We start from the raw sequence: 20,347 nt of genomic DNA, 5'->3' as shown, positions 1-20,347 counted from the left end.
CCCAGGCGGTCTCCCATCCAAGTACTAACCAGGCCCAACCCTGCTTGGCTTCCGAGATCAGACGAGATCGGGCTGGTCCAGGGTGGTATGGCCGTGAGCGAAATGTTCCAGGTCAAAACTCGTATAAATTGCTTTTTTTGCATCAAACACTGTCTTTTCGTGAAGAGTACCTTCACGCCACTTGCTCGGTCAAAATTGGGATATCTCAATGAAAAACTTCTTTTTTTTTTTTTTTTTTTTTTTTGACAGGTGAAAAAGTGTGAAAATGCTCACAGCACCTGGTATTCCCAGGCGGTCTCCCATCCAAGTACTAACCAGGCCCAACCCTGCTTGGCTTCCGAGATCAGACGAGATCGGGCTGGTCCAGGGTGGTATGGCCGTGAGCGAAATGTTCCAGGTCAAAACGGCCTTTTTTATATCAAACACTGTCTTTTCGTGAAGAGTACCTTCACGCCACTTGCTCGGTCAAAATTGGGATATCTCAATGAAAAACTTCTTTTTTTTTTTTTTTTGACAGGTGAAAAAGTGTGAAAATGCTCACAGCACCTGGTATTCCCAGGCGGTCTCCCATCCAAGTACTAACCAGGCCCAACCCTGCTTGGCTTCCGAGATCAGACGAGATCGGGCTGGTCCAGGGTGGTATGGCCGTGAGCGAAATGTTCCAGGTCAAAACGGCCTTTTTTATATCAAACACTGTCTTTTCGTGAAGAGTACCTTCACGCCACTTGCTCGGTCAAAATTGGGATATCTCAATGAAAAACTTCTTTTTTTTTTTTTTTTTGACAGGTGAAAAAGTGTGAAAATGCTCACAGCACCTGGTATTCCCAGGCGGTCTCCCATCCAAGTACTAACCAGGCCCAACCCTGCTTGGCTTCCGAGATCAGACGAGATCGGGCTGGTCCAGGGTGGTATGGCCGTGAGCGAAATGTTCCAGGTCAAAACGGCCTTTTTTATATCAAACACTGTCTTTTCGTGAAGAGTACCTTCACGCCACTTGCTCGGTCAAAATTGGGATATCTCAATGAAAAACTTCTTTTTTTTTTTTTTTTGACAGGTGAAAAAGTGTGAAAATGCTCACAGCACCTGGTATTCCCAGGCGGTCTCCCATCCAAGTACTAACCAGGCCCAACCCTGCTTGGCTTCCGAGATCAGACGAGATCGGGCTGGTCCAGGGTGGTATGGCCGTGAGCGAAATGTTCCAGGTCAAAACGGCCTTTTTTATATCAAACACTGTCTTTTCGTGAAGAGTACCTTCACGCCACTTGCTCGGTCAAAATTGGGATATCTCAATGAAAAACTTCTTTTTTTTTTTTTTTTGACAGGTGAAAAAGTGTGAAAATGCTCACAGCACCTGGTATTCCCAGGCGGTCTCCCATCCAAGTACTAACCAGGCCCAACCCTGCTTGGCTTCCGGGATCAGACGAGATCGGGCTGGTCCAGGGTGGTATGGCCGTGAGCGAAATGTTCCAGGTCAAAACGGCCTTTTTTATATCAAACACTGTCTTTTCGTGAAGAGTACCTTCACGCCACTTGCTCGGTCAAAATTGGGATATCTCAATGAAAAACTTCTTTTTTTTTTTTTTTGACAGGTGAAAAAGTGTGAAAATGCTCACAGCACCTGGTATTCCCAGGCGGTCTCCCATCCAAGTACTAACCAGGCCCAACCCTGCTTGGCTTCCGAGATCAGACGAGATCGGGCTGGTCCAGGGTGGTATGGCCGTGAGCGAAATGTTCCAGGTCAAAACTCGTATAAATTGCTTTTTTTGCATCAAACACTGTCTTTTCGTGAAGAGTACCTTCACGCCACTTGCTCGGTCAAAATTGGGATATCTCAATGAAAAACTTCTTTCTTTTTTTTTTTTTTTTTTTTTTGACAGGTGAAAAAGTGTGAAAATGCTCACAGCACCTGGTATTCCCAGGCGGTCTCCCATCCAAGTACTAACCAGGCCCAACCCTGCTTGGCTTCCGAGATCAGACGAGATCGGGCTGGTCCAGGGTGGTATGGCCGTGAGCGAAATGTTCCAGGTCAAAACTCGTATAAATTGCTTTTTTTGCATCAAACACTGTCTTTTCGTGAAGAGTACCTTCACGCCACTTGCTCGGTCAAAATTGGGATATCTCAATGAAAAACTTCTTTCTTTTTTTTTTTTTTTTTTTTTTGACAGGTGAAAAAGTGTGAAAATGCTCACAGCACCTGGTATTCCCAGGCGGTCTCCCATCCAAGTACTAACCAGGCCCAACCCTGCTTGGCTTCCGAGATCAGACGAGATCGGGCTGGTCCAGGGTGGTATGGCCGTGAGCGAAATGTTCCAGGTCAAAACGGCCTTTTTTATATCAAACACTGTCTTTTCGTGAAGAGTACCTTCACGCCACTTGCTCGGTCAAAATTGGGATATCTCAATGAAAAACTTCTTTTTTTTTTTTTTTTGACAGGTGAAAAAGTGTGAAAATGCTCACAGCACCTGGTATTCCCAGGCGGTCTCCCATCCAAGTACTAACCAGGCCCAACCCTGCTTGGCTTCCGAGATCAGACGAGATCGGGCTGGTCCAGGGTGGTATGGCCGTGAGCGAAATGTTCCAGGTCAAAACGGCCTTTTTTATATCAAACACTGTCTTTTCGTGAAGAGTACCTTCACGCCACTTGCTCGGTCAAAATTGGGATATCTCAATGAAAAACTTCTTTTTTTTTTTTTTTTGACAGGTGAAAAAGTGTGAAAATGCTCACAGCACCTGGTATTCCCAGGCGGTCTCCCATCCAAGTACTAACCAGGCCCAACCCTGCTTGGCTTCCGAGATCAGACGAGATCGGGCTGGTCCAGGGTGGTATGGCCGTGAGCGAAATGTTCCAGGTCAAAACGGCCTTTTTTATATCAAACACTGTCTTTTCGTGAAGAGTACCTTCACGCCACTTGCTCGGTCAAAATTGGGATATCTCAATGAAAAACTTCTTTTTTTTTTTTTTTTGACAGGTGAAAAAGTGTGAAAATGCTCACAGCACCTGGTATTCCCAGGCGGTCTCCCATCCAAGTACTAACCAGGCCCAACCCTGCTTGGCTTCCGAGATCAGACGAGATCGGGCTGGTCCAGGGTGGTATGGCCGTGAGCGAAATGTTCCAGGTCAAAACGGCCTTTTTTATATCAAACACTGTCTTTTCGTGAAGAGTACCTTCACGCCACTTGCTCGGTCAAAATTGGGATATCTCAATGAAAAACTTCTTTTTTTTTTTTTTTTGACAGGTGAAAAAGTGTGAAAATGCTCACAGCACCTGGTATTCCCAGGCGGTCTCCCATCCAAGTACTAACCAGGCCCAACCCTGCTTGGCTTCCGAGATCAGACGAGATCGGGCTGGTCCAGGGTGGTATGGCCGTGAGCGAAATGTTCCAGGTCAAAACGGCCTTTTTTATATCAAACACTGTCTTTTCGTGAAGAGTACCTTCACGCCACTTGCTCGGTCAAAATTGGGATATCTCAATGAAAAACTTCTTTTTTTTTTTTTTTTGACAGGTGAAAAAGTGTGAAAATGCTCACAGCACCTGGTATTCCCAGGCGGTCTCCCATCCAAGTACTAACCAGGCCCAACCCTGCTTGGCTTCCGAGATCAGACGAGATCGGGCTGGTCCAGGGTGGTATGGCCGTGAGCGAAATGTTCCAGGTCAAAACGGCCTTTTTTATATCAAACACTGTCTTTTCGTGAAGAGTACCTTCACGCCACTTGCTCGGTCAAAATTGGGATATCTCAATGAAAAACTTCTTTTTTTTTTTTTTTTGACAGGTGAAAAAGTGTGAAAATGCTCACAGCACCTGGTATTCCCAGGCGGTCTCCCATCCAAGTACTAACCAGGCCCAACCCTGCTTGGCTTCCGAGATCAGACGAGATCGGGCTGGTCCAGGGTGGTATGGCCGTGAGCGAAATGTTCCAGGTCAAAACGGCCTTTTTTATATCAAACACTGTCTTTTCGTGAAGAGTACCTTCACGCCACTTGCTCGGTCAAAATTGGGATATCTCAATGAAAAACTTCTTTTTTTTTTTTTTTTTTTTTTTTTGACAGGTGAAAAAGTGTGAAAATGCTCACAGCACCTGGTATTCCCAGGCGGTCTCCCATCCAAGTACTAACCAGGCCCAACCCTGCTTGGCTTCCGAGATCAGACGAGATCGGGCTGGTCCAGGGTGGTATGGCCGTGAGCGAAATGTTCCAGGTCAAAACGGCCTTTTTTATATCAAACACTGTCTTTTCGTGAAGAGTACCTTCACGCCACTTGCTCGGTCAAAATTGGGATATCTCAATGAAAAACTTCTTTTTTTTTTTTTTTTGACAGGTGAAAAAGTGTGAAAATGCTCACAGCACCTGGTATTCCCAGGCGGTCTCCCATCCAAGTACTAACCAGGCCCAACCCTGCTTGGCTTCCGAGATCAGACGAGATCGGGCTGGTCCAGGGTGGTATGGCCGTGAGCGAAATGTTCCAGGTCAAAACGGCCTTTTTTATATCAAACACTGTCTTTTCGTGAAGAGTACCTTCACGCCACTTGCTCGGTCAAAATTGGGATATCTCAATGAAAAACTTCTTTTTTTTTTTTTTTTGACAGGTGAAAAAGTGTGAAAATGCTCACAGCACCTGGTATTCCCAGGCGGTCTCCCATCCAAGTACTAACCAGGCCCAACCCTGCTTGGCTTCCGAGATCAGACGAGATCGGGCTGGTCCAGGGTGGTATGGCCGTGAGCGAAATGTTCCAGGTCAAAACGGCCTTTTTTATATCAAACACTGTCTTTTCGTGAAGAGTACCTTCACGCCACTTGCTCGGTCAAAATTGGGATATCTCAATGAAAAACTTCTTTTTTTTTTTTTTTTGACAGGTGAAAAAGTGTGAAAATGCTCACAGCACCTGGTATTCCCAGGCGGTCTCCCATCCAAGTACTAACCAGGCCCAACCCTGCTTGGCTTCCGAGATCAGACGAGATCGGGCTGGTCCAGGGTGGTATGGCCGTGAGCGAAATGTTCCAGGTCAAAACGGCCTTTTTTATATCAAACACTGTCTTTTCGTGAAGAGTACCTTCACGCCACTTGCTCGGTCAAAATTGGGATATCTCAATGAAAAACTTCTTTTTTTTTTTTTTTTTTTTTTTTTTGACAGGTGAAAAAGTGTGAAAATGCTCACAGCACCTGGTATTCCCAGGCGGTCTCCCATCCAAGTACTAACCAGGCCCAACCCTGCTTGGCTTCCGAGATCAGACGAGATCGGGCTGGTCCAGGGTGGTATGGCCGTGAGCGAAATGATCCAGGTCAAAACTCGTATAATTGCTTTTTTTGCATCAAACACTGTCTTTTCGTGAAGAGTACCTTCACGCCACTTGCTCGGTCAAAATTGGGATATCTCAATGAAAAACTTCTTTTTTTTTTTTTTTTTTTTTTTTTGACAGGTGAAAAAGTGTGAAAATGCTCACAGCACCTGGTATTCCCAGGCGGTCTCCCATCCAAGTACTAACCAGGCCCAACCCTGCTTGGCTTCCGAGATCAGACGAGATCGGGCTGGTCCAGGGTGGTATGGCCGTGAGCGAAATGTTCCAGGTCAAAACGGCCTTTTTTATATCAAACACTGTCTTTTCGTGAAGAGTACCTTCACGCCACTTGCTCGGTCAAAATTGGGATATCTCAATGAAAAACTTCTTTTTTTTTTTTTTTTGACAGGTGAAAAAGTGTGAAAATGCTCACAGCACCTGGTATTCCCAGGCGGTCTCCCATCCAAGTACTAACCAGGCCCAACCCTGCTTGGCTTCCGAGATCAGACGAGATCGGGCTGGTCCAGGGTGGTATGGCCGTGAGCGAAATGTTCCAGGTCAAAACGGCCTTTTTTATATCAAACACTGTCTTTTCGTGAAGAGTACCTTCACGCCACTTGCTCGGTCAAAATTGGGATATCTCAATGAAAAACTTCTTTTTTTTTTTTTTTTGACAGGTGAAAAAGTGTGAAAATGCTCACAGCACCTGGTATTCCCAGGCGGTCTCCCATCCAAGTACTAACCAGGCCCAACCCTGCTTGGCTTCCGAGATCAGACGAGATCGGGCTGGTCCAGGGTGGTATGGCCGTGAGCGAAATGTTCCAGGTCAAAACGGCCTTTTTTATATCAAACACTGTCTTTTCGTGAAGAGTACCTTCACGCCACTTGCTCGGTCAAAATTGGGATATCTCAATGAAAAACTTCTTTTTTTTTTTTTTTTGACAGGTGAAAAAGTGTGAAAATGCTCACAGCACCTGGTATTCCCAGGCGGTCTCCCATCCAAGTACTAACCAGGCCCAACCCTGCTTGGCTTCCGAGATCAGACGAGATCGGGCTGGTCCAGGGTGGTATGGCCGTGAGCGAAATGTTCCAGGTCAAAACGGCCTTTTTTATATCAAACACTGTCTTTTCGTGAAGAGTACCTTCACGCCACTTGCTCGGTCAAAATTGGGATATCTCAATGAAAAACTTCTTTTTTTTTTTTTTTTGACAGGTGAAAAAGTGTGAAAATGCTCACAGCACCTGGTATTCCCAGGCGGTCTCCCATCCAAGTACTAACCAGGCCCAACCCTGCTTGGCTTCCGAGATCAGACGAGATCGGGCTGGTCCAGGGTGGTATGGCCGTGAGCGAAATGTTCCAGGTCAAAACGGCCTTTTTTATATCAAACACTGTCTTTTCGTGAAGAGTACCTTCACGCCACTTGCTCGGTCAAAATTGGGATATCTCAATGAAAAACTTCTTTTTTTTTTTTTTTTGACAGGTGAAAAAGTGTGAAAATGCTCACAGCACCTGGTATTCCCAGGCGGTCTCCCATCCAAGTACTAACCAGGCCCAACCCTGCTTGGCTTCCGAGATCAGACGAGATCGGGCTGGTCCAGGGTGGTATGGCCGTGAGCGAAATGTTCCAGGTCAAAACGGCCTTTTTTATATCAAACACTGTCTTTTCGTGAAGAGTACCTTCACGCCACTTGCTCGGTCAAAATTGGGATATCTCAATGAAAAACTTCTTTTTTTTTTTTTTTTGACAGGTGAAAAAGTGTGAAAATGCTCACAGCACCTGGTATTCCCAGGCGGTCTCCCATCCAAGTACTAACCAGGCCCAACCCTGCTTGGCTTCCGAGATCAGACGAGATCGGGCTGGTCCAGGGTGGTATGGCCGTGAGCGAAATGTTCCAGGTCAAAACGGCCTTTTTTATATCAAACACTGTCTTTTCGTGAAGAGTACCTTCACGCCACTTGCTCGGTCAAAATTGGGATATCTCAATGAAAAACTTCTTTTTTTTTTTTTTTTGACAGGTGAAAAAGTGTGAAAATGCTCACAGCACCTGGTATTCCCAGGCGGTCTCCCATCCAAGTACTAACCAGGCCCAACCCTGCTTGGCTTCCGAGATCAGACGAGATCGGGCTGGTCCAGGGTGGTATGGCCGTGAGCGAAATGTTCCAGGTCAAAACGGCCTTTTTTATATCAAACACTGTCTTTTCGTGAAGAGTACCTTCACGCCACTTGCTCGGTCAAAATTGGGATATCTCAATGAAAAACTTCTTTTTTTTTTTTTTTTGACAGGTGAAAAAGTGTGAAAATGCTCACAGCACCTGGTATTCCCAGGCGGTCTCCCATCCAAGTACTAACCAGGCCCAACCCTGCTTGGCTTCCGAGATCAGACGAGATCGGGCTGGTCCAGGGTGGTATGGCCGTGAGCGAAATGTTCCAGGTCAAAACGGCCTTTTTTATATCAAACACTGTCTTTTCGTGAAGAGTACCTTCACGCCACTTGCTCGGTCAAAATTGGGATATCTCAATGAAAAACTTCTTTTTTTTTTTTTTTTGACAGGTGAAAAAGTGTGAAAATGCTCACAGCACCTGGTATTCCCAGGCGGTCTCCCATCCAAGTACTAACCAGGCCCAACCCTGCTTGGCTTCCGAGATCAGACGAGATCGGGCTGGTCCAGGGTGGTATGGCCGTGAGCGAAATGTTCCAGGTCAAAACGGCCTTTTTTATATCAAACACTGTCTTTTCGTGAAGAGTACCTTCACGCCACTTGCTCGGTCAAAATTGGGATATCTCAATGAAAAACTTCTTTTTTTTTTTTTTTTGACAGGTGAAAAAGTGTGAAAATGCTCACAGCACCTGGTATTCCCAGGCGGTCTCCCATCCAAGTACTAACCAGGCCCAACCCTGCTTGGCTTCCGAGATCAGACGAGATCGGGCTGGTCCAGGGTGGTATGGCCGTGAGCGAAATGTTCCAGGTCAAAACGGCCTTTTTTATATCAAACACTGTCTTTTCGTGAAGAGTACCTTCACGCCACTTGCTCGGTCAAAATTGGGATATCTCAATGAAAAACTTCTTTTTTTTTTTTTTTTTGACAGGTGAAAAAGTGTGAAAATGCTCACAGCACCTGGTATTCCCAGGCGGTCTCCCATCCAAGTACTAACCAGGCCCAACCCTGCTTGGCTTCCGAGATCAGACGAGATCGGGCTGGTCCAGGGTGGTATGGCCGTGAGCGAAATGTTCCAGGTCAAAACGGCCTTTTTTATATCAAACACTGTCTTTTCGTGAAGAGTACCTTCACGCCACTTGCTCGGTCAAAATTGGGATATCTCAATGAAAAACTTCTTTTTTTTTTTTTTTTGACAGGTGAAAAAGTGTGAAAATGCTCACAGCACCTGGTATTCCCAGGCGGTCTCCCATCCAAGTACTAACCAGGCCCAACCCTGCTTGGCTTCCGAGATCAGACGAGATCGGGCTGGTCCAGGGTGGTATGGCCGTGAGCGAAATGTTCCAGGTCAAAACTCGTAATTGCTTTTTTTGCATCAAACACTGTCTTTTCGTGAAGAGTACCTTCACGCCACTTGCTCGGTCAAAATTGGGATATCTCAATGAAAAACTTCTTTTTTTTTTTTTTTTTTTTTTTGACAGGTGAAAAAGTGTGAAAATGCTCACAGCACCTGGTATTCCCAGGCGGTCTCCCATCCAAGTACTAACCAGGCCCAACCCTGCTTGGCTTCCGAGATCAGACGAGATCGGGCTGGTCCAGGGTGGTATGGCCGTGAGCGAAATGTTCCAGGTCAAAACGGCCTTTTTTATATCAAACACTGTCTTTTCGTGAAGAGTACCTTCACGCCACTTGCTCGGTCAAAATTGGGATATCTCAATGAAAAACTTCTTTTTTTTTTTTTTTTTGACAGGTGAAAAAGTGTGAAAATGCTCACAGCACCTGGTATTCCCAGGCGGTCTCCCATCCAAGTACTAACCAGGCCCAACCCTGCTTGGCTTCCGAGATCAGACGAGATCGGGCTGGTCCAGGGTGGTATGGCCGTGAGCGAAATGTTCCAGGTCAAAACGGCCTTTTTTATATCAAACACTGTCTTTTCGTGAAGAGTACCTTCACGCCACTTGCTCGGTCAAAATTGGGATATCTCAATGAAAAACTTCTTTTTTTTTTTTTTTTGACAGGTGAAAAAGTGTGAAAATGCTCACAGCACCTGGTATTCCCAGGCGGTCTCCCATCCAAGTACTAACCAGGCCCAACCCTGCTTGGCTTCCGAGATCAGACGAGATCGGGCTGGTCCAGGGTGGTATGGCCGTGAGCGAAATGTTCCAGGTCAAAACGGCCTTTTTTATATCAAACACTGTCTTTTCGTGAAGAGTACCTTCACGCCACTTGCTCGGTCAAAATTGGGATATCTCAATGAAAAACTTCTTTTTTTTTTTTTTTTGACAGGTGAAAAAGTGTGAAAATGCTCACAGCACCTGGTATTCCCAGGCGGTCTCCCATCCAAGTACTAACCAGGCCCAACCCTGCTTGGCTTCCGAGATCAGACGAGATCGGGCTGGTCCAGGGTGGTATGGCCGTGAGCGAAATGTTCCAGGTCAAAACGGCCTTTTTTATATCAAACACTGTCTTTTCGTGAAGAGTACCTTCACGCCACTTGCTCGGTCAAAATTGGGAGTACTTCACGCCACTTGCTCGGTCAAAATTGGGATATCTCAATGAAAAACTTCTTTTTTTTTTTTTTTTTTTTTTTTTTGACAGGTGAAAAAGTGTGAAAATGCTCACAGCACCTGGTATTCCCAGGCGGTCTCCCATCCAAGTACTAACCAGGCCCAACCCTGCTTGGCTTCCGAGATCAGACGAGATCGGGCTGGTCCAGGGTGGTATGGCCGTGAGCGAAATGTTCCAGGTCAAAACGGCCTTTTTTATATCAAACACTGTCTTTTCGTGAAGAGTACCTTCACGCCACTTGCTCGGTCAAAATTGGGATATCTCAATGAAAAACTTCTTTTTTTTTTTTTTTTGACAGGTGAAAAAGTGTGAAAATGCTCACAGCACCTGGTATTCCCAGGCGGTCTCCCATCCAAGTACTAACCAGGCCCAACCCTGCTTGGCTTCCGAGATCAGACGAGATCGGGCTGGTCCAGGGTGGTATGGCCGTGAGCGAAATGTTCCAGGTCAAAACGGCCTTTTTTATATCAAACACTGTCTTTTCGTGAAGAGTACCTTCACGCCACTTGCTCGGTCAAAATTGGGATATCTCAATGAAAAACTTCTTTTTTTTTTTTTTTTTTTGACAGGTGAAAAAGTGTGAAAATGCTCACAGCACCTGGTATTCCCAGGCGGTCTCCCATCCAAGTACTAACCAGGCCCAACCCTGCTTGGCTTCCGAGATCAGACGAGATCGGGCTGGTCCAGGGTGGTATGGCCGTGAGCGAAATGTTCCAGGTCAAAACGGCCTTTTTTATATCAAACACTGTCTTTTCGTGAAGAGTACCTTCACGCCACTTGCTCGGTCAAAATTGGGATATCTCAATGAAAAACTTCTTTTTTTTTTTTTTTTGACAGGTGAAAAAGTGTGAAAATGCTCACAGCACCTGGTATTCCCAGGCGGTCTCCCATCCAAGTACTAACCAGGCCCAACCCTGCTTGGCTTCCGAGATCAGACGAGATCGGGCTGGTCCAGGGTGGTATGGCCGTGAGCGAAATGTTCCAGGTCAAAACGGCCTTTTTTATATCAAACACTGTCTTTTCGTGAAGAGTACCTTCACGCCACTTGCTCGGTCAAAATTGGGATATCTCAATGAAAAACTTCTTTTTTTTTTTTTTTTTTTGACAGGTGAAAAAGTGTGAAAATGCTCACAGCACCTGGTATTCCCAGGCGGTCTCCCATCCAAGTACTAACCAGGCCCAACCCTGCTTGGCTTCCGAGATCAGACGAGATCGGGCTGGTCCAGGGTGGTATGGCCGTGAGCGAAATGTTCCAGGTCAAAACGGCCTTTTTTATATCAAACACTGTCTTTTCGTGAAGAGTACCTTCACGCCACTTGCTCGGTCAAAATTGGGATATCTCAATGAAAAACTTCTTTTTTTTTTTTTTTTGACAGGTGAAAAAGTGTGAAAATGCTCACAGCACCTGGTATTCCCAGGCGGTCTCCCATCCAAGTACTAACCAGGCCCAACCCTGCTTGGCTTCCGAGATCAGACGAGATCGGGCTGGTCCAGGGTGGTATGGCCGTGAGCGAAATGTTCCAGGTCAAAACGGCCTTTTTTATATCAAACACTGTCTTTTCGTGAAGAGTACCTTCACGCCACTTGCTCGGTCAAAATTGGGATATCTCAATGAAAAACTTCTTTTTTTTTTTTTTTTGACAGGTGAAAAAGTGTGAAAATGCTCACAGCACCTGGTATTCCCAGGCGGTCTCCCATCCAAGTACTAACCAGGCCCAACCCTGCTTGGCTTCCGAGATCAGACGAGATCGGGCTGGTCCAGGGTGGTATGGCCGTGAGCGAAATGTTCCAGGTCAAAACGGCCTTTTTTATATCAAACACTGTCTTTTCGTGAAGAGTACCTTCACGCCACTTGCTCGGTCAAAATTGGGATATCTCAATGAAAAACTTCTTTTTTTTTTTTTTTTTTTTTTTTTTGACAGGTGAAAAAGTGTGAAAATGCTCACAGCACCTGGTATTCCCAGGCGGTCTCCCATCCAAGTACTAACCAGGCCCAACCCTGCTTGGCTTCCGAGATCAGACGAGATCGGGCTGGTCCAGGGTGGTATGGCCGTGAGCGAAATGTTCCAGGTCAAAACTCGTATAAATTGCTTTTTTTGCATCAAACACTGTCTTTTCGTGAAGAGTACCTTCACGCCACTTGCTCGGTCAAAATTGGGATATCTCAATGAAAAACTTCTTTTTTTTTTTTTTTGACAGGTGAAAAAGCTCACAGCACCTGGTATTCCCAGGCGGTCTCCCATCCAAGTACTAACCAGGCCCAACCCTGCTTGGCTTCCGAGATCAGACGAGATCGGGCTGGTCCAGGGTGGTATGGCCGTGAGCGAAATGTTCCAGGTCAAAACGGCCTTTTTTATATCAAACACTGTCTTTTCGTGAAGAGTACCTTCACGCCACTTGCTCGGTCAAAATTGGGATATCTCAATGAAAAACTTCTTTTTTTTTTTTTTTTTGACAGGTGAAAAAGTGTGAAAATGCTCACAGCACCTGGTATTCCCAGGCGGTCTCCCATCCAAGTACTAACCAGGCCCAACCCTGCTTGGCTTCCGAGATCAGACGAGATCGGGCTGGTCCAGGGTGGTATGGCCGTGAGCGAAATGTTCCAGGTCAAAACGGCCTTTTTTATATCAAACACTGTCTTTTCGTGAAGAGTACCTTCACGCCACTTGCTCGGTCAAAATTGGGATATCTCAATGAAAAACTTCTTTTTTTTTTTTTTTTGACAGGTGAAAAAGTGTGAAAATGCTCACAGCACCTGGTATTCCCAGGCGGTCTCCCATCCAAGTACTAACCAGGCCCAACCCTGCTTGGCTTCCGAGATCAGACGAGATCGGGCTGGTCCAGGGTGGTATGGCCGTGAGCGAAATGTTCCAGGTCAAAACGGCCTTTTTTATATCAAACACTGTCTTTTCGTGAAGAGTACCTTCACGCCACTTGCTCGGTCAAAATTGGGATATCTCAATGAAAAACTTCTTTTTTTTTTTTTTTTTTTGACAGGTGAAAAAGTGTGAAAATGCTCACAGCACCTGGTATTCCCAGGCGGTCTCCCATCCAAGTACTAACCAGGCCCAACCCTGCTTGGCTTCCGAGATCAGACGAGATCGGGCTGGTCCAGGGTGGTATGGCCGTGAGCGAAATGTTCCAGGTCAAAACGGCCTTTTTTATATCAAACACTGTCTTTTCGTGAAGAGTACCTTCACGCCACTTGCTCGGTCAAAATTGGGATATCTCAATGAAAAACTTCTTTTTTTTTTTTTTTTGACAGGTGAAAAAGTGTGAAAATGCTCACAGCACCTGGTATTCCCAGGCGGTCTCCCATCCAAGTACTAACCAGGCCCAACCCTGCTTGGCTTCCGAGATCAGACGAGATCGGGCTGGTCCAGGGTGGTATGGCCGTGAGCGAAATGTTCCAGGTCAAAACGGCCTTTTTTATATCAAACACTGTCTTTTCGTGAAGAGTACCTTCACGCCACTTGCTCGGTCAAAATTGGGATATCTCAATGAAAAACTTCTTTTTTTTTTTTTTTTGACAGGTGAAAAAGTGTGAAAATGCTCACAGCACCTGGTATTCCCAGGCGGTCTCCCATCCAAGTACTAACCAGGCCCAACCCTGCTTGGCTTCCGAGATCAGACGAGATCGGGCTGGTCCAGGGTGGTATGGCCGTGAGCGAAATGTTCCAGGTCAAAACTCGTATAAATTGCTTTTTTTGCATCAAACACTGTCTTTTCGTGAAGAGTACCTTCGCGCCACTTGCTCGGTCAAAATTGGGATATCTCAATGAAAAACTTCTTTTTTTTTTTTTTTTTTTTTTTTTGACAGGTGAAAAAGTGTGAAAATGCTCACAGCACCTGGTATTCCCAGGCGGTCTCCCATCCAAGTACTAACCAGGCCCAACCCTGCTTGGCTTCCGAGATCAGACGAGATCGGGCTGGTCCAGGGTGGTATGGCCGTGAGCGAAATGTTCCAGGTCAAAACGGCCTTTTTTATATCAAACACTGTCTTTTCGTGAAGAGTACCTTCACGCCACTTGCTCGGTCAAAATTGGGATATCTCAATGAAAAACTTCTTTTTTTTTTTTTTTTGACAGGTGAAAAAGTGTGAAAATGCTCACAGCACCTGGTATTCCCAGGCGGTCTCCCATCCAAGTACTAACCAGGCCCAAGCCTGCTTGGCTTCCGAGATCAGACGAGATCGGGCTGGTCCAGGGTGGTATGGCCGTGAGCGAAATGTTCCAGGTCAAAACTCGTATAAATTGCTTTTTTTGCATCAAACACTGTCTTTTCGTGAAGAGTACCTTCACGCCACTTGCTCGGTCAAAATTGGGATATCTCAATGAAAAACTTCTTTTTTTTTTTTTTTTTTTTTTTTTTGACAGGTGAAAAAGTGTGAAAATGCTCACAGCACCTGGTATTCCCAGGCGGTCTCCCATCCAAGTACTAACCAGGCCCAACCCTGCTTGGCTTCCGAGATCAGACGAGATCGGGCTGGTCCAGGGTGGTATGGCCGTGAGCGAAATGTTCCAGGTCAAAACTCGTATAAATTGCTTTTTTTGCATCAAACACTGTCTTTTCGTGAAGAGTACCTTCACGCCACTTGCTCGGTCAAAATTGGGATATCTCAATGAAAAACTTCTTTTTTTTTTTTTTTTTTTTTTTTTTGACAGGTGAAAAAGTGTGAAAATGCTCACAGCACCTGGTATTCCCAGGCGGTCTCCCATCCAAGTACTAACCAGGCCCAACCCTGCTTGGCTTCCGAGATCAGACGAGATCGGGCTGGTCCAGGGTGGTATGGCCGTGAGCGAAATGTTCCAGGTCAAAACGGCCTTTTTTATATCAAACACTGTCTTTTCGTGAAGAGTACCTTCACGCCACTTGCTCGGTCAAAATTGGGATATCTCAATGAAAAACTTCTTTTTTTTTTTTTTTTGACAGGTGAAAAAGTGTGAAAATGCTCACAGCACCTGGTATTCCCAGGCGGTCTCCCATCCAAGTACTAACCAGGCCCAACCCTGCTTGGCTTCCGAGATCAGACGAGATCGGGCTGGTCCAGGGTGGTATGGCCGTGAGCGAAATGTTCCAGGTCAAAACGGCCTTTTTTATATCAAACACTGTCTTTTCGTGAAGAGTACCTTCACGCCACTTGCTCGGTCAAAATTGGGATATCTCAATGAAAAACTTCTTTTTTTTTTTTTTTTGACAGGTGAAAAAGTGTGAAAATGCTCACAGCACCTGGTATTCCCAGGCGGTCTCCCATCCAAGTACTAACCAGGCCCAACCCTGCTTGGCTTCCGAGATCAGACGAGATCGGGCTGGTCCAGGGTGGTATGGCCGTGAGCGAAATGTTCCAGGTCAAAACTCGTATAAATTGCTTTTTTTGCATCAAACACTGTCTTTTCGTGAAGAGTACCTTCGCGCCACTTGCTCGGTCAAAATTGGGATATCTCAATGAAAAACTTCTTTTTTTTTTTTTTTTTTTTTTTTTTGACAGGTGAAAAAGTGTGAAAATGCTCACAGCACCTGGTATTCCCAGGCGGTCTCCCATCCAAGTACTAACCAGGCCCAACCCTGCTTGGCTTCCGAGATCAGACGAGATCGGGCTGGTCCAGGGTGGTATGGCCGTGAGCGAAATGTTCCAGGTCAAAACGGCCTTTTTTATATCAAACACTGTCTTTTCGTGAAGAGTACCTTCACGCCACTTGCTCGGTCAAAATTGGGATATCTCAATGAAAAACTTCTTTTTTTTTTTTTTTTGACAGGTGAAAAAGTGTGAAAATGCTCACAGCACCTGGTATTCCCAGGCGGTCTCCCATCCAAGTACTAACCAGGCCCAAGCCTGCTTGGCTTCCGAGATCAGACGAGATCGGGCTGGTCCAGGGTGGTATGGCCGTGAGCGAAATGTTCCAGGTCAAAACTCGTATAAATTGCTTTTTTTGCATCAAACACTGTCTTTTCGTGAAGAGTACCTTCACGCCACTTGCTCGGTCAAAATTGGGATATCTCAATGAAAAACTTCTTTTTTTTTTTTTTTTTTTTTTTTTTTGACAGGTGAAAAAGTGTGAAAATGCTCACAGCACCTGGTATTCCCAGGCGGTCTCCCATCCAAGTACTAACCAGGCCCAACCCTGCTTGGCTTCCGAGATCAGACGAGATCGGGCTGGTCCAGGGTGGTATGGCCGTGAGCGAAATGTTCCAGGTCAAAACTCGTATAAATTGCTTTTTTTGCATCAAACACTGTCTTTTCGTGAAGAGTACCTTCACGCCACTTGCTCGGTCAAAATTGGGATATCTCAATGAAAAACCTCTTTTTTTTTTTTTTTTTTTTTTTTTTTGACAGGTGAAAAAGTGTGAAAATGCTCACAGCACCTGGTATTCCCAGGCGGTCTCCCATCCAAGTACTAACCAGGCCCAACCCTGCTTGGCTTCCGAGATCAGACGAGATCGGGCTGGTCTTTTTTTTTTTATCTTTTATTATCAAAAACATCTTAAAACAAGTATTTACATATATTTACATGAATGTACAGACATACATGACACACAAGGGCAAGGGAATGGGATACACAAGGGCAAGGGGAGACGAGACAAAAAATTACAGAAAATCAAACACACAATCATTCTCGAAACATTCTTCAGTGATGGGGGGGTGATGCCGGGGTCAGAAGAGGATGTCCAGGTTTCCAGAGGGTGTGAGGTGGATCAGGGTGTTGTGGGGGACGAGGTGGGTGATGAACCGGTGCTCTGCTGCCATGTGGAGGTGTCGGAGGTGTGCGGCCAAGAGTCCTTTGAAGATGGGCCAGGGTGCTGCTGTTTTATTGTCACGGAGATGGATGTTCCTGTTGAGATATAATGTGTACCGGGCTATGGAGAGGGTTAGTCGGGCGAGATGGGTGTTGGCTCCAGAGCGACTCTGTCCGGGACCAAAGAGGAGGAGCCAGGGCTCCTGGTCGTCCCCTCCTAGGGCCGCCGGCGGTGGGAGCCTCCAGGACAGCCTCCGAGCGAGGAGGTCCTGCAGTCGGGACCAGAACGGGCGGACGGCCGGGCAGGTGTACAGCATGTGCTCCAGGGTCTCGGGGGGTCCGTGGCACACGGGGCAGTCCGCAGCGTAGCTGTCGGGAAGGAATGCGTGCAGTGCTGCGGATGTAAAGACGATCCTGTGTCTAAATCTGAAGTCAAAATGACCTACGTTATGTGGGGTGTACCAAAGTGCTTCCCCAATGCCTGACCAGATTCCTGTTAAAAATACTTACCATACCACTAATATACTTTTTCCTAAACACTTTACCTGCTAACCTAAAACACTTCCCTATATAATCTACACTAAAATTACCTTTCACGTCAAATACCTTACCTACATATTCCAGCCCAGCCTCCTCCATCGCCCCACTGATCATGCACTCGCGCTTCCCGGGGGGAGCGGAGAGCAAGTCAGGGTTATGACGGAGGGGCATGTGCGCGAGACCCTCACCGCTGTCTGGAACCGCCACAGTCAGGGGCCTGAAAGTCCTCCACGCCTCCAAGAGTTCCCTCTCGAAGGGGGGGAGGCCCTCCAGGACCGAAACAGGGGGCAACAAACACAAATTATAAACACCAAACTTACCTAGACTATTAACAAACTCACCTATATAATCCTTCCATGGAGCATCTACCTCAACGTCTAGAAATTTCCGAATTGTTTTCAGCCTGAAGGCCTTCTTCCTTAACTCTAAATCTGCTAACTTTAAACCTCCCTGATCGTACTCACCTATCATAACCTTATGTGCAATAAAGCCCCTCTCACGATTCCACAAAAAGTGGTTTATCACTAACCTTAATTTGTTAGCATAGACCCCCGGCAGGCCGTACACGGAGAGTGCATGGTTCAACATGGACATGCACAAAGAATTTACAACTAAGACTTTACCTTTTAATGTCAGATTACGACGTCTCCAAAAATTCAAGCGCGCTGTAATTTTCTCGCACAAAGGCGACCAAAGTGCAGTACGACACGCCTCCTCGTCTCTGCCCAGGGGGACGCCGAGGACCTTGTAGGAGTCCCCGGCCTCCCGGAGCTGGACAGGGAGAGGAACAGGCGTGACGCTGCCGCAAAATTTAACCGTGGTTTTATCGAAATTGATTTTGGCCCCTGAAGCGAGGCCGTAAACATTGAGCACGTGGAGAGAGGCGTTCAGGCTCTCCACGTCTCGGAGGATCAGATTCGTGTCATCTGCGTACTGAAAAATTTTGACTTCCCTACCCGCAGGCGTGGTCAGTCCCCTCACCGCCGCGTCCGCCCTCAACATGGCCGCCAAAGGCTCAGCGGCGATGCTGTAGAGGAGCGACGAGAGGGGACAGCCCTGCCTGACTGATCTTTTTAAGGGGAAAGAGTCAGTTAGAAACCCGTTGACTTTGACCTTACTGACCGCAAAGGAATAGATGAGCTGTAGCCAATTAACAAACCGTTCGCCGAAACCTAACTTACCTAATACAGTCCAGAGGAACGAATGCTCAACTCTGTCGAACGCCTTGTTAAAGTCTACACTGACGTGAATACCACCGGTCGCGTGCATCTGCCGAAGGAGATATCTCAGAGACAAAACTGTGTCTGAGATGTCCCTCCCGGGGACGCTGTAGGCCTGCGAGGGGTGTATGACGGATCCAATCACACGCTTTAACCTACCTGCTAATACCTTTGCTAAAATTTTATAGTCTACGTTCAAAAGGCTAATGGGCCTGTAGTTGGCGAGGCTGCTCCTGTCGCCCTTCTTAAAAAGCAGAGTGACGACACTCATCGCAAAACCATCGCCAACTCTACTCTCACTCTCAAAATCCTGATATAATAGGAGTAGGATCGGAGCTAACCTGGAAGCGAAACGCTTGAAAAACTCACAGGTTAGTCCGTCCTCTCCGGGGCTTTTTCCTGTATTTAAACTCTTGACTGCAGCCTCTATCTCCATGAGAGACAGAGGCGCGTCGCACAGCTCCCTATCCTCCCTGCTCAGTGTGCGCTCCAGAGCACCTACAGCCTGGTCTAAAGCCTGCTCTGCCACTCCGTCTGAACTAAAAAGCCTACTATAGAAATCCTGCGCTGTCTCTAAAACCTCACTTACCTCGGAAACAATCTTACCTGTCTTATCTATCAACTTATCTATGTGCATCTTTCCCTGTGTAGCCTTCTCACAGCCGAAGAAGAACGCTGTCGAGCGTTCTCCTTCGACTGTGTGTCTGGCTTTTGCCCTCAAAATTGCACCCTGACACCTACTTACCTCCAGCTGCTCCAGCTCAGCGCGCACCACCAGGTACTCTGGATCCACAGGGCCAGTGGTGGAAGCTGCGCCCTGGTCCAGGACCTGCAGGCGCTGGCGGAGAGCGGTCTCCCTCCTGGTCGACAGCCACGCCTTGTGTTTGCTGTAATTGACACAGAGCTTTTTAATGCGTGTTTTTGCCGTCGGCCACCAATCGACCACGCTGTCGATCAGCTCCAGCTCCATGTCAAATACATCAAACAAAAAGTCCATTTTCCTACAAAAAGTTTCATCACCGAGGATGGAGCTGTTTAGGACCCACAGTCCTCCATTCCTCGGTGATGAAACTAACCCAAAATAAATATCTAAAGTGGAGTGATCACTCAAGCCTGACCACTTGTAGGAAGCACCACTGACTCTCTGTGCCAGGTCTGAGGAGGCAAAACAGAGGTCAATGCGGGACTGCTTCAGGACGCCCTGGACGACCTGCCGCCTGGAGAAATCCTTCAGGAAGGGGTGGACGAACCGCCACACCTCCGTCAGGTTCCTGCTGGCGGCTTCTTCCAACAGGGCTGTCCTGGCAGTGCTGTTTTTAAAAGAGTTGTTAATGCCGATGTCTGTCTTGCAAAGTGTTGTATTAAAGTCACCGATTATGATTGTATTGTCGTTCGCAAAGCGAAATATTTTTTTGAAGAATTGCCTCCTCAGACCATCATCGTTCGGGGCGTAGATGTTAATTAGTCTGAACTTCACTGTGTCCGTGAAGTCCAGGACCAGGAAGGAGCCCTCTGGGTCGGCGTGTACCAGGGTGGGTTGGCCTAAGACACCAGGCCTCACCACCGTGGCCACACCGCGCGAGCACGCCGTGCCCAGGGCCCAAAATACAGAGCCTACTCCCATGCTCCGCACTTGTTGCGCGTGGCTGACATCCCAGTGCGTTTCTTGGATGCAGAGCACGTCCCACTTGGAAAAGTGTAACGCGCTCTGCATCCGCACTGGGCTCCGCAGGCCGCCTGCGTTCCAAGAGGACAAGGAGAACGCCATTAAGAGGAGACTTTGGAGGATGTAACCCATCTTTTATTTAGACTTCTTTTTGGCGCCTGTCGCATCCGACTGCCACACTCT

The 20,347-nt window shown here is 46.9% G+C and overlaps 59 non-coding genes and 1 pseudogene across 59 annotated transcripts; all 60 read right to left on the bottom strand.

Moving 5' to 3' along the window:
• Positions 1 to 99, bottom strand: LOC140379733 (5S ribosomal RNA; annotated as a pseudogene; the record flags this gene model as incomplete).
• Positions 100 to 266: 167 nt separating this feature from the next.
• On the bottom strand, positions 267 to 385 carry LOC140379729 (5S ribosomal RNA). Its single transcript, XR_011930664.1, has one exon. It is a non-coding gene; the product is annotated as a 5S ribosomal RNA (ribosomal RNA).
• A 149-nt stretch (positions 386 to 534) lies between these two features.
• LOC140379728 (5S ribosomal RNA) lies at positions 535 to 653 on the bottom strand. Its single transcript, XR_011930663.1, has one exon. It is a non-coding gene; the product is annotated as a 5S ribosomal RNA (ribosomal RNA).
• Positions 654 to 803: 150 nt separating this feature from the next.
• LOC140379726 (5S ribosomal RNA) lies at positions 804 to 922 on the bottom strand. The gene has a single exon (XR_011930661.1). It is a non-coding gene; the product is annotated as a 5S ribosomal RNA (ribosomal RNA).
• Positions 923 to 1,071: 149 nt separating this feature from the next.
• LOC140379725 (5S ribosomal RNA) lies at positions 1,072 to 1,190 on the bottom strand. Its single transcript, XR_011930660.1, has one exon. It is a non-coding gene; the product is annotated as a 5S ribosomal RNA (ribosomal RNA).
• Positions 1,191 to 1,339: 149 nt separating this feature from the next.
• Positions 1,340 to 1,458, bottom strand: LOC140379732 (5S ribosomal RNA). Its single transcript, XR_011930667.1, has one exon. It is a non-coding gene; the product is annotated as a 5S ribosomal RNA (ribosomal RNA).
• Positions 1,459 to 1,606: 148 nt separating this feature from the next.
• Positions 1,607 to 1,725, bottom strand: LOC140379724 (5S ribosomal RNA). The gene has a single exon (XR_011930659.1). It is a non-coding gene; the product is annotated as a 5S ribosomal RNA (ribosomal RNA).
• A 169-nt stretch (positions 1,726 to 1,894) lies between these two features.
• On the bottom strand, positions 1,895 to 2,013 carry LOC140379723 (5S ribosomal RNA). The gene has a single exon (XR_011930658.1). It is a non-coding gene; the product is annotated as a 5S ribosomal RNA (ribosomal RNA).
• A 169-nt stretch (positions 2,014 to 2,182) lies between these two features.
• Positions 2,183 to 2,301, bottom strand: LOC140379722 (5S ribosomal RNA). Its single transcript, XR_011930657.1, has one exon. It is a non-coding gene; the product is annotated as a 5S ribosomal RNA (ribosomal RNA).
• Positions 2,302 to 2,450: 149 nt separating this feature from the next.
• LOC140379720 (5S ribosomal RNA) lies at positions 2,451 to 2,569 on the bottom strand. Its single transcript, XR_011930655.1, has one exon. It is a non-coding gene; the product is annotated as a 5S ribosomal RNA (ribosomal RNA).
• Positions 2,570 to 2,718: 149 nt separating this feature from the next.
• LOC140379719 (5S ribosomal RNA) lies at positions 2,719 to 2,837 on the bottom strand. The gene has a single exon (XR_011930654.1). It is a non-coding gene; the product is annotated as a 5S ribosomal RNA (ribosomal RNA).
• A 149-nt stretch (positions 2,838 to 2,986) lies between these two features.
• On the bottom strand, positions 2,987 to 3,105 carry LOC140379718 (5S ribosomal RNA). The gene has a single exon (XR_011930653.1). It is a non-coding gene; the product is annotated as a 5S ribosomal RNA (ribosomal RNA).
• Positions 3,106 to 3,254: 149 nt separating this feature from the next.
• LOC140379717 (5S ribosomal RNA) lies at positions 3,255 to 3,373 on the bottom strand. The gene has a single exon (XR_011930652.1). It is a non-coding gene; the product is annotated as a 5S ribosomal RNA (ribosomal RNA).
• Positions 3,374 to 3,522: 149 nt separating this feature from the next.
• On the bottom strand, positions 3,523 to 3,641 carry LOC140379716 (5S ribosomal RNA). Its single transcript, XR_011930651.1, has one exon. It is a non-coding gene; the product is annotated as a 5S ribosomal RNA (ribosomal RNA).
• A 149-nt stretch (positions 3,642 to 3,790) lies between these two features.
• On the bottom strand, positions 3,791 to 3,909 carry LOC140379714 (5S ribosomal RNA). Its single transcript, XR_011930649.1, has one exon. It is a non-coding gene; the product is annotated as a 5S ribosomal RNA (ribosomal RNA).
• A 158-nt stretch (positions 3,910 to 4,067) lies between these two features.
• LOC140379713 (5S ribosomal RNA) lies at positions 4,068 to 4,186 on the bottom strand. Its single transcript, XR_011930648.1, has one exon. It is a non-coding gene; the product is annotated as a 5S ribosomal RNA (ribosomal RNA).
• A 149-nt stretch (positions 4,187 to 4,335) lies between these two features.
• Positions 4,336 to 4,454, bottom strand: LOC140379712 (5S ribosomal RNA). Its single transcript, XR_011930647.1, has one exon. It is a non-coding gene; the product is annotated as a 5S ribosomal RNA (ribosomal RNA).
• Positions 4,455 to 4,603: 149 nt separating this feature from the next.
• On the bottom strand, positions 4,604 to 4,722 carry LOC140379711 (5S ribosomal RNA). Its single transcript, XR_011930646.1, has one exon. It is a non-coding gene; the product is annotated as a 5S ribosomal RNA (ribosomal RNA).
• Positions 4,723 to 4,871: 149 nt separating this feature from the next.
• LOC140379710 (5S ribosomal RNA) lies at positions 4,872 to 4,990 on the bottom strand. Its single transcript, XR_011930645.1, has one exon. It is a non-coding gene; the product is annotated as a 5S ribosomal RNA (ribosomal RNA).
• Positions 4,991 to 5,149: 159 nt separating this feature from the next.
• LOC140379709 (5S ribosomal RNA) lies at positions 5,150 to 5,268 on the bottom strand. The gene has a single exon (XR_011930644.1). It is a non-coding gene; the product is annotated as a 5S ribosomal RNA (ribosomal RNA).
• A 167-nt stretch (positions 5,269 to 5,435) lies between these two features.
• On the bottom strand, positions 5,436 to 5,554 carry LOC140379708 (5S ribosomal RNA). The gene has a single exon (XR_011930643.1). It is a non-coding gene; the product is annotated as a 5S ribosomal RNA (ribosomal RNA).
• A 149-nt stretch (positions 5,555 to 5,703) lies between these two features.
• On the bottom strand, positions 5,704 to 5,822 carry LOC140379707 (5S ribosomal RNA). The gene has a single exon (XR_011930642.1). It is a non-coding gene; the product is annotated as a 5S ribosomal RNA (ribosomal RNA).
• Positions 5,823 to 5,971: 149 nt separating this feature from the next.
• On the bottom strand, positions 5,972 to 6,090 carry LOC140379706 (5S ribosomal RNA). Its single transcript, XR_011930641.1, has one exon. It is a non-coding gene; the product is annotated as a 5S ribosomal RNA (ribosomal RNA).
• Positions 6,091 to 6,239: 149 nt separating this feature from the next.
• LOC140379705 (5S ribosomal RNA) lies at positions 6,240 to 6,358 on the bottom strand. Its single transcript, XR_011930640.1, has one exon. It is a non-coding gene; the product is annotated as a 5S ribosomal RNA (ribosomal RNA).
• Positions 6,359 to 6,507: 149 nt separating this feature from the next.
• On the bottom strand, positions 6,508 to 6,626 carry LOC140379703 (5S ribosomal RNA). Its single transcript, XR_011930638.1, has one exon. It is a non-coding gene; the product is annotated as a 5S ribosomal RNA (ribosomal RNA).
• Positions 6,627 to 6,775: 149 nt separating this feature from the next.
• On the bottom strand, positions 6,776 to 6,894 carry LOC140379702 (5S ribosomal RNA). The gene has a single exon (XR_011930637.1). It is a non-coding gene; the product is annotated as a 5S ribosomal RNA (ribosomal RNA).
• A 149-nt stretch (positions 6,895 to 7,043) lies between these two features.
• LOC140379701 (5S ribosomal RNA) lies at positions 7,044 to 7,162 on the bottom strand. The gene has a single exon (XR_011930636.1). It is a non-coding gene; the product is annotated as a 5S ribosomal RNA (ribosomal RNA).
• A 149-nt stretch (positions 7,163 to 7,311) lies between these two features.
• Positions 7,312 to 7,430, bottom strand: LOC140379700 (5S ribosomal RNA). The gene has a single exon (XR_011930635.1). It is a non-coding gene; the product is annotated as a 5S ribosomal RNA (ribosomal RNA).
• Positions 7,431 to 7,579: 149 nt separating this feature from the next.
• LOC140379699 (5S ribosomal RNA) lies at positions 7,580 to 7,698 on the bottom strand. Its single transcript, XR_011930634.1, has one exon. It is a non-coding gene; the product is annotated as a 5S ribosomal RNA (ribosomal RNA).
• A 149-nt stretch (positions 7,699 to 7,847) lies between these two features.
• LOC140379697 (5S ribosomal RNA) lies at positions 7,848 to 7,966 on the bottom strand. The gene has a single exon (XR_011930633.1). It is a non-coding gene; the product is annotated as a 5S ribosomal RNA (ribosomal RNA).
• Positions 7,967 to 8,115: 149 nt separating this feature from the next.
• Positions 8,116 to 8,234, bottom strand: LOC140379696 (5S ribosomal RNA). Its single transcript, XR_011930632.1, has one exon. It is a non-coding gene; the product is annotated as a 5S ribosomal RNA (ribosomal RNA).
• A 150-nt stretch (positions 8,235 to 8,384) lies between these two features.
• On the bottom strand, positions 8,385 to 8,503 carry LOC140379695 (5S ribosomal RNA). The gene has a single exon (XR_011930631.1). It is a non-coding gene; the product is annotated as a 5S ribosomal RNA (ribosomal RNA).
• Positions 8,504 to 8,652: 149 nt separating this feature from the next.
• LOC140379694 (5S ribosomal RNA) lies at positions 8,653 to 8,771 on the bottom strand. Its single transcript, XR_011930630.1, has one exon. It is a non-coding gene; the product is annotated as a 5S ribosomal RNA (ribosomal RNA).
• A 163-nt stretch (positions 8,772 to 8,934) lies between these two features.
• LOC140379693 (5S ribosomal RNA) lies at positions 8,935 to 9,053 on the bottom strand. Its single transcript, XR_011930629.1, has one exon. It is a non-coding gene; the product is annotated as a 5S ribosomal RNA (ribosomal RNA).
• Positions 9,054 to 9,203: 150 nt separating this feature from the next.
• Positions 9,204 to 9,322, bottom strand: LOC140379691 (5S ribosomal RNA). Its single transcript, XR_011930627.1, has one exon. It is a non-coding gene; the product is annotated as a 5S ribosomal RNA (ribosomal RNA).
• Positions 9,323 to 9,471: 149 nt separating this feature from the next.
• Positions 9,472 to 9,590, bottom strand: LOC140379690 (5S ribosomal RNA). The gene has a single exon (XR_011930626.1). It is a non-coding gene; the product is annotated as a 5S ribosomal RNA (ribosomal RNA).
• Positions 9,591 to 9,739: 149 nt separating this feature from the next.
• Positions 9,740 to 9,858, bottom strand: LOC140379689 (5S ribosomal RNA). Its single transcript, XR_011930625.1, has one exon. It is a non-coding gene; the product is annotated as a 5S ribosomal RNA (ribosomal RNA).
• A 193-nt stretch (positions 9,859 to 10,051) lies between these two features.
• On the bottom strand, positions 10,052 to 10,170 carry LOC140379688 (5S ribosomal RNA). Its single transcript, XR_011930624.1, has one exon. It is a non-coding gene; the product is annotated as a 5S ribosomal RNA (ribosomal RNA).
• Positions 10,171 to 10,319: 149 nt separating this feature from the next.
• On the bottom strand, positions 10,320 to 10,438 carry LOC140379687 (5S ribosomal RNA). Its single transcript, XR_011930623.1, has one exon. It is a non-coding gene; the product is annotated as a 5S ribosomal RNA (ribosomal RNA).
• A 152-nt stretch (positions 10,439 to 10,590) lies between these two features.
• LOC140379686 (5S ribosomal RNA) lies at positions 10,591 to 10,709 on the bottom strand. Its single transcript, XR_011930622.1, has one exon. It is a non-coding gene; the product is annotated as a 5S ribosomal RNA (ribosomal RNA).
• Positions 10,710 to 10,858: 149 nt separating this feature from the next.
• Positions 10,859 to 10,977, bottom strand: LOC140379685 (5S ribosomal RNA). Its single transcript, XR_011930621.1, has one exon. It is a non-coding gene; the product is annotated as a 5S ribosomal RNA (ribosomal RNA).
• A 152-nt stretch (positions 10,978 to 11,129) lies between these two features.
• Positions 11,130 to 11,248, bottom strand: LOC140379684 (5S ribosomal RNA). Its single transcript, XR_011930620.1, has one exon. It is a non-coding gene; the product is annotated as a 5S ribosomal RNA (ribosomal RNA).
• A 149-nt stretch (positions 11,249 to 11,397) lies between these two features.
• LOC140379683 (5S ribosomal RNA) lies at positions 11,398 to 11,516 on the bottom strand. Its single transcript, XR_011930619.1, has one exon. It is a non-coding gene; the product is annotated as a 5S ribosomal RNA (ribosomal RNA).
• A 149-nt stretch (positions 11,517 to 11,665) lies between these two features.
• Positions 11,666 to 11,784, bottom strand: LOC140379682 (5S ribosomal RNA). The gene has a single exon (XR_011930618.1). It is a non-coding gene; the product is annotated as a 5S ribosomal RNA (ribosomal RNA).
• Positions 11,785 to 11,943: 159 nt separating this feature from the next.
• Positions 11,944 to 12,062, bottom strand: LOC140379680 (5S ribosomal RNA). The gene has a single exon (XR_011930616.1). It is a non-coding gene; the product is annotated as a 5S ribosomal RNA (ribosomal RNA).
• Positions 12,063 to 12,210: 148 nt separating this feature from the next.
• LOC140379603 (5S ribosomal RNA) lies at positions 12,211 to 12,329 on the bottom strand. Its single transcript, XR_011930545.1, has one exon. It is a non-coding gene; the product is annotated as a 5S ribosomal RNA (ribosomal RNA).
• A 150-nt stretch (positions 12,330 to 12,479) lies between these two features.
• LOC140379679 (5S ribosomal RNA) lies at positions 12,480 to 12,598 on the bottom strand. The gene has a single exon (XR_011930615.1). It is a non-coding gene; the product is annotated as a 5S ribosomal RNA (ribosomal RNA).
• A 149-nt stretch (positions 12,599 to 12,747) lies between these two features.
• LOC140379678 (5S ribosomal RNA) lies at positions 12,748 to 12,866 on the bottom strand. The gene has a single exon (XR_011930614.1). It is a non-coding gene; the product is annotated as a 5S ribosomal RNA (ribosomal RNA).
• A 152-nt stretch (positions 12,867 to 13,018) lies between these two features.
• Positions 13,019 to 13,137, bottom strand: LOC140379677 (5S ribosomal RNA). The gene has a single exon (XR_011930613.1). It is a non-coding gene; the product is annotated as a 5S ribosomal RNA (ribosomal RNA).
• A 149-nt stretch (positions 13,138 to 13,286) lies between these two features.
• LOC140379676 (5S ribosomal RNA) lies at positions 13,287 to 13,405 on the bottom strand. Its single transcript, XR_011930612.1, has one exon. It is a non-coding gene; the product is annotated as a 5S ribosomal RNA (ribosomal RNA).
• A 149-nt stretch (positions 13,406 to 13,554) lies between these two features.
• Positions 13,555 to 13,673, bottom strand: LOC140379675 (5S ribosomal RNA). The gene has a single exon (XR_011930611.1). It is a non-coding gene; the product is annotated as a 5S ribosomal RNA (ribosomal RNA).
• Positions 13,674 to 13,841: 168 nt separating this feature from the next.
• On the bottom strand, positions 13,842 to 13,960 carry LOC140379674 (5S ribosomal RNA). Its single transcript, XR_011930610.1, has one exon. It is a non-coding gene; the product is annotated as a 5S ribosomal RNA (ribosomal RNA).
• A 149-nt stretch (positions 13,961 to 14,109) lies between these two features.
• Positions 14,110 to 14,228, bottom strand: LOC140379731 (5S ribosomal RNA). Its single transcript, XR_011930666.1, has one exon. It is a non-coding gene; the product is annotated as a 5S ribosomal RNA (ribosomal RNA).
• Positions 14,229 to 14,397: 169 nt separating this feature from the next.
• LOC140379673 (5S ribosomal RNA) lies at positions 14,398 to 14,516 on the bottom strand. Its single transcript, XR_011930609.1, has one exon. It is a non-coding gene; the product is annotated as a 5S ribosomal RNA (ribosomal RNA).
• A 169-nt stretch (positions 14,517 to 14,685) lies between these two features.
• On the bottom strand, positions 14,686 to 14,804 carry LOC140379671 (5S ribosomal RNA). The gene has a single exon (XR_011930608.1). It is a non-coding gene; the product is annotated as a 5S ribosomal RNA (ribosomal RNA).
• A 149-nt stretch (positions 14,805 to 14,953) lies between these two features.
• Positions 14,954 to 15,072, bottom strand: LOC140379670 (5S ribosomal RNA). The gene has a single exon (XR_011930607.1). It is a non-coding gene; the product is annotated as a 5S ribosomal RNA (ribosomal RNA).
• Positions 15,073 to 15,221: 149 nt separating this feature from the next.
• Positions 15,222 to 15,340, bottom strand: LOC140379668 (5S ribosomal RNA). The gene has a single exon (XR_011930605.1). It is a non-coding gene; the product is annotated as a 5S ribosomal RNA (ribosomal RNA).
• Positions 15,341 to 15,509: 169 nt separating this feature from the next.
• LOC140379667 (5S ribosomal RNA) lies at positions 15,510 to 15,628 on the bottom strand. The gene has a single exon (XR_011930604.1). It is a non-coding gene; the product is annotated as a 5S ribosomal RNA (ribosomal RNA).
• Positions 15,629 to 15,777: 149 nt separating this feature from the next.
• LOC140379730 (5S ribosomal RNA) lies at positions 15,778 to 15,896 on the bottom strand. The gene has a single exon (XR_011930665.1). It is a non-coding gene; the product is annotated as a 5S ribosomal RNA (ribosomal RNA).
• A 170-nt stretch (positions 15,897 to 16,066) lies between these two features.
• Positions 16,067 to 16,185, bottom strand: LOC140379666 (5S ribosomal RNA). The gene has a single exon (XR_011930603.1). It is a non-coding gene; the product is annotated as a 5S ribosomal RNA (ribosomal RNA).
• Positions 16,186 to 20,347: the final 4,162 nt, after the last annotated feature.

This window comes from Eucyclogobius newberryi, unplaced genomic scaffold (genome assembly GCF_026437365.1).
Source record: "Eucyclogobius newberryi isolate DKJ021-1_F unplaced genomic scaffold, fEucNew1.0.hap1 SCAF_432, whole genome shotgun sequence".
NCBI classification, from domain to species: Eukaryota; Metazoa; Chordata; class Actinopteri; order Gobiiformes; family Gobiidae; genus Eucyclogobius; species Eucyclogobius newberryi.
This window is presented reverse-complemented; position numbering and strand designations above follow the sequence as displayed.